We start from the raw sequence: 10,813 nt of genomic DNA, 5'->3' as shown, positions 1-10,813 counted from the left end.
GTGACTAAAGCTTCCAACCGCTCCTTGTTTTCTTCTCTCTCTCTTTTTTTTTTATTCTGGGCCAGCTTTAGCTCTGAGGCCTCGCTGCTGAACACATCGATACAATGTTGCGGTTCGGCTGGCTTTCAGTCCGGCTGGTTTCTGGGGTTTTGTTTAGCTTCTTATTTGCAGCATAGTACATAGTTGCTTAGAGTTGCAGCTGAGAGGCCAGCAAGTTAGGCGGGGAACGTTGGAGTCCGCAGTCACTGGAGCAAGCAAGCCTCTCTGCTCGCTTCAGTGCATGGGTCCTGGCCACCATCTTGGCTGACAGTTAATTTGCATAAGGATATGCTGATTAGCCAATGGGAAGGGTAGCGGTCGTACGCTAATTACCATGTTTCTCTTTTATTAGTGTAGATGGCATAATGATGAAACTATGCAAGGCAAAATATAATCAAGATGTATTAAAATCATAAGAAATAAGTAAAGAAAAGCCATTCTGAGTAAACTGCAGCAGAATAAAGGGATTGACAGCCCTCTTCATAATTCTATTGCAGTGGTGTCTAAACTATTGTGTGAGGTTTTGTATTTCTAATTAGCTAAGTACTGAAATATGCTCTCTAAAGTGACTCATGGAAATGTGGAATAACTGCAAAAAATATCAGGGAACTTGAATTTAATGTAGACTCAATACATTTTTTTCATAGCATAAATTATGAAACATTATTCTGATACAATATTGTAATTTATCTCTCTGCCATGGCTAGAACTTTAGTAGTTAAGACATGTGTGAGGACGATCCAGTGCAGAGATCCTTGCATGGCTAGGTCAGGGTTTTTCTTTTGCTAACACTGGGTTAGTTTCATGTCCATGATAACTAGGCATGCTGTGATGTCATTACTAAAATCGGAGTCTGGCCCAGGTAGGAAAGCTAATGGTAATCATAATGATTGCTGGCATATACTGAGCCCCTGCTGTATGCCAAGTGTTAACTTATTTAGCATGCGCTAACTTATTTAATCCTCACAACAGCCCTATTAGACATATGAAGAAAGTAAGTAACACTAAGTTATTTCAGAGAATGTAAGTAACTCACTTAGGCTCACACAGCCAGGAAGTGGCAGACCTGGGATTTGAACCCAGGACTTTTGGTTCTAGACTCTACACTCTAACTTCACTGTGCTGTGGCACCTCACATGCCATGGTGTTGTACCGCTGTTGGTGACATCCTCGGGTCTCTTTGGCATTCTTATCAAAGTATCAGTTTAACTCTTTGGACTTCTTTTTCTCCTGTTCTGTTGCAATAGGACCCCTCTGAATTCAGAGAATATGATGTCCTTAATGAATCATCAAGACATTTCTGGACAGTTTTAGGGGTTTTCTATGGAGATCTCATTTCTTAATTCTGACTCAACTACCAGAATGATTTGATATATATGACATATGACTCCTGCATACAATTAAGTGGATAAAAACCCTTAACCACATTTGCTAGTGGAAAAGAAATAAACTGCCCACATATTTGGAACACATAACCCTAACTCTACCTCTAAATCATACTTACTCTCCATTAGTTTGAATTTTAGGGAGATTTATTAACATGCGGGGTACTAATATTGTACCGTTCAAGAATCATGAGAGAGTTGTGTGAAATGAGAAGTCCAGTGAATTACAGGAAAACCAAGATTCTCAAGGCAAAGCTAAATGAACATTACTGATAACACATATGAGCTTGCTATCCAGCTTTTAACATTTCTTGCACCATACTAATCTTTTTTAAATTTTATTTTATATTTTATTGATTTTTTACAGAGAGGAAGGAAGAGGGATAGAGCGTTAGAAACATCGATCAGCTGCCTCCTGCACACTCCCCACTGGGGATGTGCCCGCAACCAAGGTACATGGCCTTGACCAGAATCGAACCTGGGACCCTTGAGTCCGCAGGCTGACGCTCTATCCACTGAGCCAAACCGGTTAGGGCGCACCATACTAATCTTATTGTCAATACATTTAAGATTGTTTCCAAGTAATGCTCATCAACACCAATTCTATTTAAAATACTTTAAAGCACTTCACATGTGCCTGGGCCAATGTGGCTCAGTTGGTTGGAGTGTCATCCTGCAGGTTCAATTCCTGGTGAGGGCACATATGCAGGTTGTGGGTTCCATCCCTGGTCAGGGTGCCTACAGAAGGCAGCTAGTCGATGTTTCCCTCAATCTCTCTCTCTCTCTCTCTCTCTCTCTCTCCCCCCCCGCCCCTTCCTCTCTGTCTGAAATCAATAGGAACATATCTTCGGAAGGATTAAAGGGGGCGGGGGAATTACTGCACATGTGTATAAGGGCAAGAGTAACAAATATGACAGTTCTTTGTAGATTCAAGGGTAAAAGAATGCATGAAAGTGTTAAACAGCCTGATGAAATCCTAACTCGGTAGTGGCACAGTTACTTAACAGACTGGATTTTTCTGCGGAGAATTAGTGACCCCCTTCAGTCAATGTATTTGGAGTCCTAGTGTGTGCCTGGTTCTCTGCTGGGTGCTAAGGACCCAGAAATGAATCCAGCACCTTCCTTTGGCTCAGAGGGCATCTGGTCTACTTCTCCCTTCTCTGTTAAATCATTTTGTCTCCAAGCCTTACATAATCATTCTACCGCAGGGAGACCTAGTGTGAGTAACGTAATTATCCCCCCTTAAAGTTAGAATGAAATAACACCGACTTTTACTCTGAAATTCATGGAAATGTAAAATTTCCTGTTCTGTTGTCCTTGATAAAATATCACATAACAACTAGTTGCTGGGTTACTACATAAAACACAGGCCCCAAACTGCAGTGGGGAAGAGCAGTTAGCAATTAAGTAACGGAAATGACTAGTGGTTTGAAACCCAGCAGACTGCCCAGGCATCTAGGTTACTTAGGCAACTTTTATCACTAAGGAAGTAGTTCTGGTGACTCATGCTCCTACAGAGTGGCTTCCTTCCTTCAAAACGGGTGCATTCAGGGACCTTACCATTATGCATTTCTCTTCTTTTTCTTTAGACGAGGGCAGAAAAAGTGCATTGGATGGTATGGGTTTATTACTTAGTAGCATATTATTCACTGGCTGGCCCATATCTTGAAATTTTATGGACTCATGGTGATCAGAATAAAAGGTCAGTAGTTTCTGCAAAATATTGCTAAATTAAATAAAGGTAGAGTTAATAGCTTATTTTTTAAGCGGAAATGCTATGTCTTATAATAATATTTCTTGTCAGTATCATTTTGTTATTTAATCTCTGTTATTTAAAATACTAGTCACACTTCTGATAAACTAGAATACTGAGGTACTTTATACCACTACATTAAAATGCCTTACTTGTTTCAAAGAGATGAAAAATGGGATTCAAGTCTCCTTTGAGAGTTGTCTAGAGGCGATGGTTATAAAAATAAAGGAGCTGGAAGGAAACTTCTTTGCCAGCGTCTCTCTCCAGATTTTCTGTCTACCTGCCTGATGCTCCAACGGTATTTGCTTATTGGCTTAAAAAAATAGTAGAGAAGTTGTGGAAGAAGTTAGTTCATCCAAAGCGTTTTAGGTCGATGTGTGTTTGGAGAAGTCAGTGGAAGAACGTACTGTCGACAGTTGAAGAAAACTGGGAGCCAAGCATCCGACTGGCTCCTGGGGTCGGGACAGGAGCTCCGGCTTCCTGTGAGGCCTGTGGTGCCAGCTCCTAGCGCGCTCCGCGTACGGGCACCTGAATCATCCCGATATCTCTTGTCCTGACTCCAGAAGTCATGCTGTAAGGCTCACCATGTAGACAGTGTCACTGTGGCTGTTTCCATTTTGCTTTCACTGCAGCCCTTTTCTGTTTTTAATTTTGTGGCTGGCAAAGCTTGAAAAGACCGTGAGTCAGGCCAACCATTCTTTCCCCTCCAGATAGAAGCCTTAGTGTGCGGCCAAGGCTCTGAGCACCGTTTGTGCTCATGAACCTTAGCTGCTGGAAGCTTTTCTGTGGGGACAGGGAACATGTGGGGGAAGTACTTAGTCCCGTGGTTCCCAAAGTGTGGTCCCCAGACCAGCTCGGCAGCAGCATCCCCTGGACATTTGTTAGGAATGCCAGCTATCCTTCCCCACTCCAGACGGACTGAATCAGAAACCCCGGGGGGGGGGGGGGGGGGGGGGGGGGGCGGGGGGTGTAGCAATCTGCGTTTTAACAAGATGATTCCAGATGATTCTGAGGAATGCTAAAGTCTGAGAACCATTGTGCTAATGAACTGTTAGTGCTTGTGGCCAGGGAGGGTATGAAAAATACAGGGGTTGGAGAGTGGGCATGCTGATGAGTCTTTGCTCATAAGGAAAGGAAGAATAGAGAGAGAAAAATATTTTACCTCTTAGAATTCCAAAAAAGAACAAAGAGAAAGCCTGGATCATAATCAGCAGAACTAATTGCTTGCATGAACCCTTTGCTTTCTCAGAGAAGGGCAATCCAGATGACGAGGTTACGGAAAATATATTTGTACAGCTCTGAAATTCTAGAATAATCTCTCCCGTGAGAAAAGACATGTCTTTCCATATTAAAAAATAAATTCAACTCAGGTTTGTAAAACTCTATAAGATTATTGTATTGCATTGACTAGGAGAACTTGTTGGCCCCTTGAAATCCCAGTCTCTACATCTGAAAACCACGTGTGTTGTTACTCTCCGTGAATTATCTCATTGGGATGAAGTGAGGGCTTCAATATATGTTAGAGGATTTGCGGGGCACTTTGAGCATGGAAAAATGCGAAGCATAAGGGTCAAGCATGATTAATATAAATACTGATGGTGAAGAGAGGTTTAGAAGTTGATACAAAAATGGGTTAATCTAGCCCTAACCGGTTTGGCTCAGTGGATAGAGCGTCAGCCTGCGGACTCAAGGGTCCCAGGTTCGATTCCAGTCAAGGGCATGTACCTTGGTTGCGGGCACATCCCCAGTGGGGAGTGTACAGGAGGCAGCTGATTGATGTTTCTCTCTCATCGATGTTTCCAGCTCTCTATCCCATCTCCCTTCCTGTCTGAAAAAAATCAATAAAATATATTTTTAAAAAATGGGTTAATCTTTCAACTTCCCTTTGACATCTGCCCCTTTTAGTTCTGGCTCTGTCATGTATTAGTTTGTGATGTTAAGTAAAACACAGGTTTTTAAAGCTTTTAATCTTAGTTTCCTCATTAAAAAAAAAAAAACACGGCACGAATGATGCACACCTAGAGGATCCCTGTGAGAATAAAATTGGATTAAAATATGAAAATGCAGTTTCTAAAGGTCAAACATTACAAGTTTTACATGTTGTTGTTGTTTTATGTCTGGATTGAAGAGGCTTTGTGATTGTTGACACAGTGACATCACCCAGGAGTTTAGAATACGTGTGTCAGCAGCTTGTATGATTACAAAAAAATAGCTGTGTTGACTTTTCTACTAATTCTCCATCAGCGGAATGTTTCCATTTTCTCATGAAATAAGGGAGACCCACATATGTTTAATTAAAGAAAGTAAGCCTGACATTTTTTATCCTTTGAACTAAAAGACTACACTTCACTCATCCTTTGGTGGAACAATGACTGTGGAGTCAAGCTACATGGGTAAATTCCCACATCCTCTGCTTACTGTGGTCACAGGGGTCGCCTAAGATCATCCTGCATATCAGATATTTACATTACAATTCATAACAGTAGCAACATTACAGTTATGAAGTAGCAACGAAAGCCCAAGTGCCCATAAGCAGATGAGTGGATAAAAAAACTATGGTACATCTACACAATGGAATACTACATGACTATAAAAAAGAATGAACCCTTCCCATTTGCAACATCACGGAGAGTATTATGCTAAGCTACATAAGCCAGTCAGAGAAAGAAAAGTATCACATGATCTCATTCATATGTGGAATCTAAGGAACAAAATAAACTGATGAATAAAATAGATCCAGAGACACAGAAACATTGAACAGACTGATGAATTTCAGAAGGAAGGCAGGGATAGGGGTAGGGTGGAGAGAGATTAACTAGGGAACTTGTATGCATATATGCATAGCCCTTGGACACAGACAATAGGGTGGTGAAGGCCTGAGGTGGAGGGTGGGAACAGGTTAGAGGGTGTCAATGGAAAAAAAAGGGACATCTGTAATACTTTCAATAATAAAGATAAATTAAAAGAAAAAAATCATGATCACATGAAGTTAAAATCTATTAAGTTTTATCACCTTTAAGATGATCCTCTATTCCTGCATGTATTCAAATAAACTAGTCTTGAGACAATTTAAACAAAATGTATTTTGTACTGTGCTTAAATCATGTTTTCTTTTGCATTGTAGGCATATATATTTTTAATATGTGTACAGATATGTGCAACTCTGAGCTCATGCCAAAAACATCCCTGATGGCCTTGCGATAGTTCTGGAGGTGGGTACCTAAGTAAAATATAAACCTGGACTTGGAATGTCATGTAAGTCTCCTGTGTTGGTGTGCTTGTCCTTGCGGATCCCAGATACTATTGTGACAATTACTTTTCACAACTTCCTGGGAATTTGATTATTTGGTACGTTGGGTACATTTCTCTAATAAATCTTAATATCAACTTGGTTATTTTTTAGAATGTGCTTGATGGGCATGGTGGGTGCAGGGTGGTAAAAACGTGAGATAATGACTAAATATCCACTATGCATCCATTCACCCAAGGGACTTCTGGAATATTGGAACTTACTATTAAAATTGCCCATAATTAAAAATAAATAATAACAATAATAAAATATTGGCACAACTTTGAATTAACAAATAAAGCAAAGTCTATATTTTTGTTATGAAAGACAGGAAAAAGGTTTTATTTTTATATCTTGAAATACTTTCAATTTTATTGCTTTGAATATTAATATGCAAAAATGTGCCCTAACCAGTTTGGCTCAGTGGATAGAGCATCGGCCTGCAGACTAAAGGGTCCCAGGTTCGATTCTGATCAAGGGCATGTGCCTTGTTTGCGGGCATATCCCCAGTAGGGGTTGTGCAGGAGGCAGCTGATCGATGTTTCTCTCTCATTGATGTTTCTAACTCTCTATCCCTCTCCCTTTCTCGCTGTAAAAAATCAATAAAGTATATTTTAATTAATTAATTAATTAATTAAAAAATATGCAAAAATGTTCATTATACTATTTAAGTGAAAAACTGAAACCTCTTCGATGTTCATTACTGAGAGAATAGAAATGCAAATTGTTATGTTTTATGTAGTACAGAAACAAGGCAGGAAAAATATTCAGTAAACTATTAAAAGTGGCTGTTTTTTATGAGTAAAAATGGAATCAAAGTGTTATAGAAGTATGTGCTTTTTTCTTTTTTATACTTTTACTAGAGGCCTGGTGCACGAATTTGTGCATGGGTGGGGTCCCTCAGCCTGGCCAGGGTTGAGGCCTATTGTGGGGCTGGCCGGTGGTGGGGAGGGACTACAGGAGATTGGCTAACCAGCGCCCCTATCGGGGCCGATGGCGGGAGGGGGGTAGGGCGGCCAGCAGGGGTGTAGGGGAGGGGCTGTGGGAGGTTGGCTGTGGGAGCGAAATGACCATCAGGGGGCAGCCCCTGCGTTGAGCATCTGCCTCCTGGTGGTCAGTGCGCATCATAGCGACTGATCGACCAGTCATTCAGTCATAATGGTCATTAAGGCTTTTATATAGAGAGACTAGAGGACCAGTGCATGAAATTAGTGCATGGTGGGGGAGGGGGGAGATCCCTCAGCCTGGCCTGCACCCTCTCATAATCCGGGACCCCTTGGGGGATGTCCGACTGCCGGTTTAGGCCCAATCCCTAGGATTGGCCCTAAACCGGCAGTTGGACATCCCTCTCACAATCTGGGACCACTGGCTCCTAACTGCTAGCCTGCCTGCCTGCCTGATAGCCCCTAACCACTCTGCCTGCCTGCCTGCCTGCCTGATGCCCCTAACTGCTCTCCTACCTGCCTGATCACCCCTAACCACCTCTGCCTGCCTGATCGCCCCTAACCTCTCTGCCTGTCTGCCTGATCTCCCCTAACCACTCCCCTGCCTGCCTGATCACCCCTAACCACTTGCCTGCCTGCCTGATCACCCCTAACCGACTCTGCCTCAGCCCCTGACACCGCAGCTTCGTCAGGAAGAACGTCTGGAATGACGTCTGGAAGGTCATTTGGCTGTTCTGTCTAATTAGCACATTACGTTTTTATTATTATAGATAACTTGTTTTGCCCATTAAAATTAGCATGTATTATTTCCAAAATTCAGAAAAAAATCAAGATAACACAAAATCTGTAACCTCTTTGATATATTGAATGAAATTCAGAACTGGTAATCATAAAACGTTAGGTGAAGAAAATCAGGATATAAAATATATATGCAAGAAGATTATGATTTTGGTAAAATACAATTAGTGCAAAGACCAGAAGGAGAAACATCATAATGTTAGCCATTGTTCTCTCTTGTGGTTTTTAAATTTTATTTTTTATACCTTTCTTAATTTCTCTAATGTTACTAAAAAAGAGAAAGAATGGGTAGAGGAGAAGCTCTTAGAATTGGGTTTGGCTTTCAATATGCTGGGCATTTCTGATGTGTGTTTATTGAGTCTCTTTCCCTTTTGGTAATAATAAAAATCTGTTTTTCAAAAATAATGTCTCATCTTTATAGCATAAGTCATATAATGAAACTACCATCTGAAGCTTTTGGATTTTAAAACTGTGAATTCTACAAGGATATATAAATGATGCTCTTTGTTGCATTCTTTTCCCACCCTATTTGAGGATTTAGTCCTAAAATGAAATGGATAAAAAAAGATATGACATGCAGATTCCTGACATTCTTTCCTAACCAGAATGATTTTTAGCTCCTAATGTGGTTTTTCCCCAAAAATCTATACTGCCTCTCTTCTTTCATTTATTTGACACCTTCCAGTTATTAAGAAAACAAACAAAAAAACTGAATGCTTTCTTCCACTTTCTCTTTTTAAAAATGTGATTCTGTGACCTATAAATAAATCTGTTAATGAATGAATGAATAATAAATGTTAATAAATCAATGACTATTGATTGACTTATGTGACATTGAGCAGATCACATGAAGGTTTTTCTCTTTTTTTAAAAAAAATTTTATTGTTGAGAGTATTATAAATGTCCTCCATTTTACCCCCTTTGCCCTCTCCACCCAGCTCCTACCGGACACCAGGCCTTCACCTGTCTATTGTCTGTGTCCATGGGTTATGCATATACCCATATAAATTCTTTGATTATCTCTTCCCACCCTCCTCCCCGCCTTCCTTCTGAGACTGTCAGTCTGTTTCATGCTTCCATGTCTGTGGTCCTATTTTTCTTGTCAGTTTATTTTGTTCCTTAGATTCCATATATAAGTGAGATCATGTGATATTCGTCTTTCTCTGACATCCTTATTTCCCTATTCTTTGTGAAAAAAACAGAGTAATAAGGAAGAAAAGCTGATCAGTCTGAAATAACTTAATAAGCATTTTAAACATTCATGAAGTTCTTTGAAACTTGCACGCCTATATTATCATTTATTATTGATATTATCCTATTATTCAAATATACTTTTGCCATCTTCTGAAATATAGTCAATTTTAGTCATTATGAATTCCCTGAATGACTAAACATAGAACAAATCCCTTTGGGACTTGTACTATATTTTCACTCCTCAGTCATTGCCTTAGATGGAAATGCAACACTGATAGTCTTGATTTGCAGAATTAAGTTAACTCTGTAGTATAAGGGGTATTGGCCTCTGGTACATTCCAGCTGCTAAGTTGTGCTTGTGTAGTATAATGTTTACATAAGTGACTTTGAAAACTGATAAGGTAAATTTTAGCAATTTTAAGTAAATAACAAAGTTGGTTTGTTTTTATCTTACATGGTGAATCAATACAGTAATGGGAGTACAATGGAACTGTTATGTAATTACATGTCAGTTATTTTTATCACTATTGGATCAAATGAGAATGATGCTAACTGATGCCATCGTGTATCTAAACTAGTACCTAACTAGCAAGGATGAAGTGAAAAACCTTACGGATGATTTTCCTCTGGATTTTGGTTTGTCAGTACTGACAACTATAGCAATGAAAAAAAAGACTATGAAGAAGAATAAGGGCTTTTGTGGAGTTTGAGTGTGTGAGTGTGTATGTGTCTGCTCTGTGTGTGTGTGTGTGTGTGTGTGTGTGTGTGTGTGTGTGTGTGATTTCCTTTCCCTGGTCTTGCTGGATCTGGTTTGTGGGATTTAGAACTCAAACAGTTCTCCATGTTCAGATAAATTACTAGAGAAAGGAGCAAAGTAATAACAGCTCTCAAAACCATTACATTTTTATCTCCTCTCTTCCCATCGTGGGGCTTGCTTTTCCACCTGAAATAATGCAGGCTTCACAGAAAACAGTAAGGAAATACATCTTGTTAGATAACATGCCAATTAGTCTCTTGGTAGTACATTCTTTTTTAAAACATACTAGAAAAACAATTTTCTCTATATAATTGTTAGAAAAAAATAGTTATATTTTAGTTATATTTCATGCTATGACAAAGTTGTTAAGAAAGTGGGAAGAAGTCAGTATTTATTGTTCTAATGTATGTGTATATGTATATATATAATTAATAATTGAATACAGACAACTACCTTGTTAACAAATATTACTCCTGTTTCATAGATGAAAAAAGTATTAGAAGCGGGATTCATATTAATCTATCTGTTCTCAGGACCATGTTTCTTGCATTGTATCAAGTTATCTTCACAGGAGTGACTGGGCAGAGAATCTACACTAATAAAAGAGAAACATGGTAATTAGCATACGACCACTACCCTTCCCATTGGCTAATC

The 10,813-nt window shown here is 39.7% G+C and overlaps 1 long non-coding RNA gene across 1 annotated transcript in view; it reads left to right on the top strand.

Annotated features, from left to right (window-relative positions):
- LOC106725854 overlaps positions 1–4,107 on the top strand; it is a 6,320-nt gene extending 2,213 nt beyond the window's left edge. Inside the window, exons 4-5 of the long non-coding RNA XR_001361854.1 lie at positions 3,014–3,126; positions 3,341–4,107. This is a non-coding gene — a long non-coding RNA (uncharacterized LOC106725854). The remainder of the gene's footprint in view (positions 1–3,013; positions 3,127–3,340) is intronic.
- The last annotated feature ends 6,706 nt before the right edge of the window (positions 4,108–10,813 follow it).

Source organism: Myotis brandtii, unplaced genomic scaffold (genome assembly GCF_000412655.1).
Source record: "Myotis brandtii unplaced genomic scaffold, ASM41265v1 scaffold1042, whole genome shotgun sequence".
Classification (NCBI taxonomy): Eukaryota; Metazoa; Chordata; class Mammalia; order Chiroptera; family Vespertilionidae; genus Myotis; species Myotis brandtii.
This window is presented reverse-complemented; position numbering and strand designations above follow the sequence as displayed.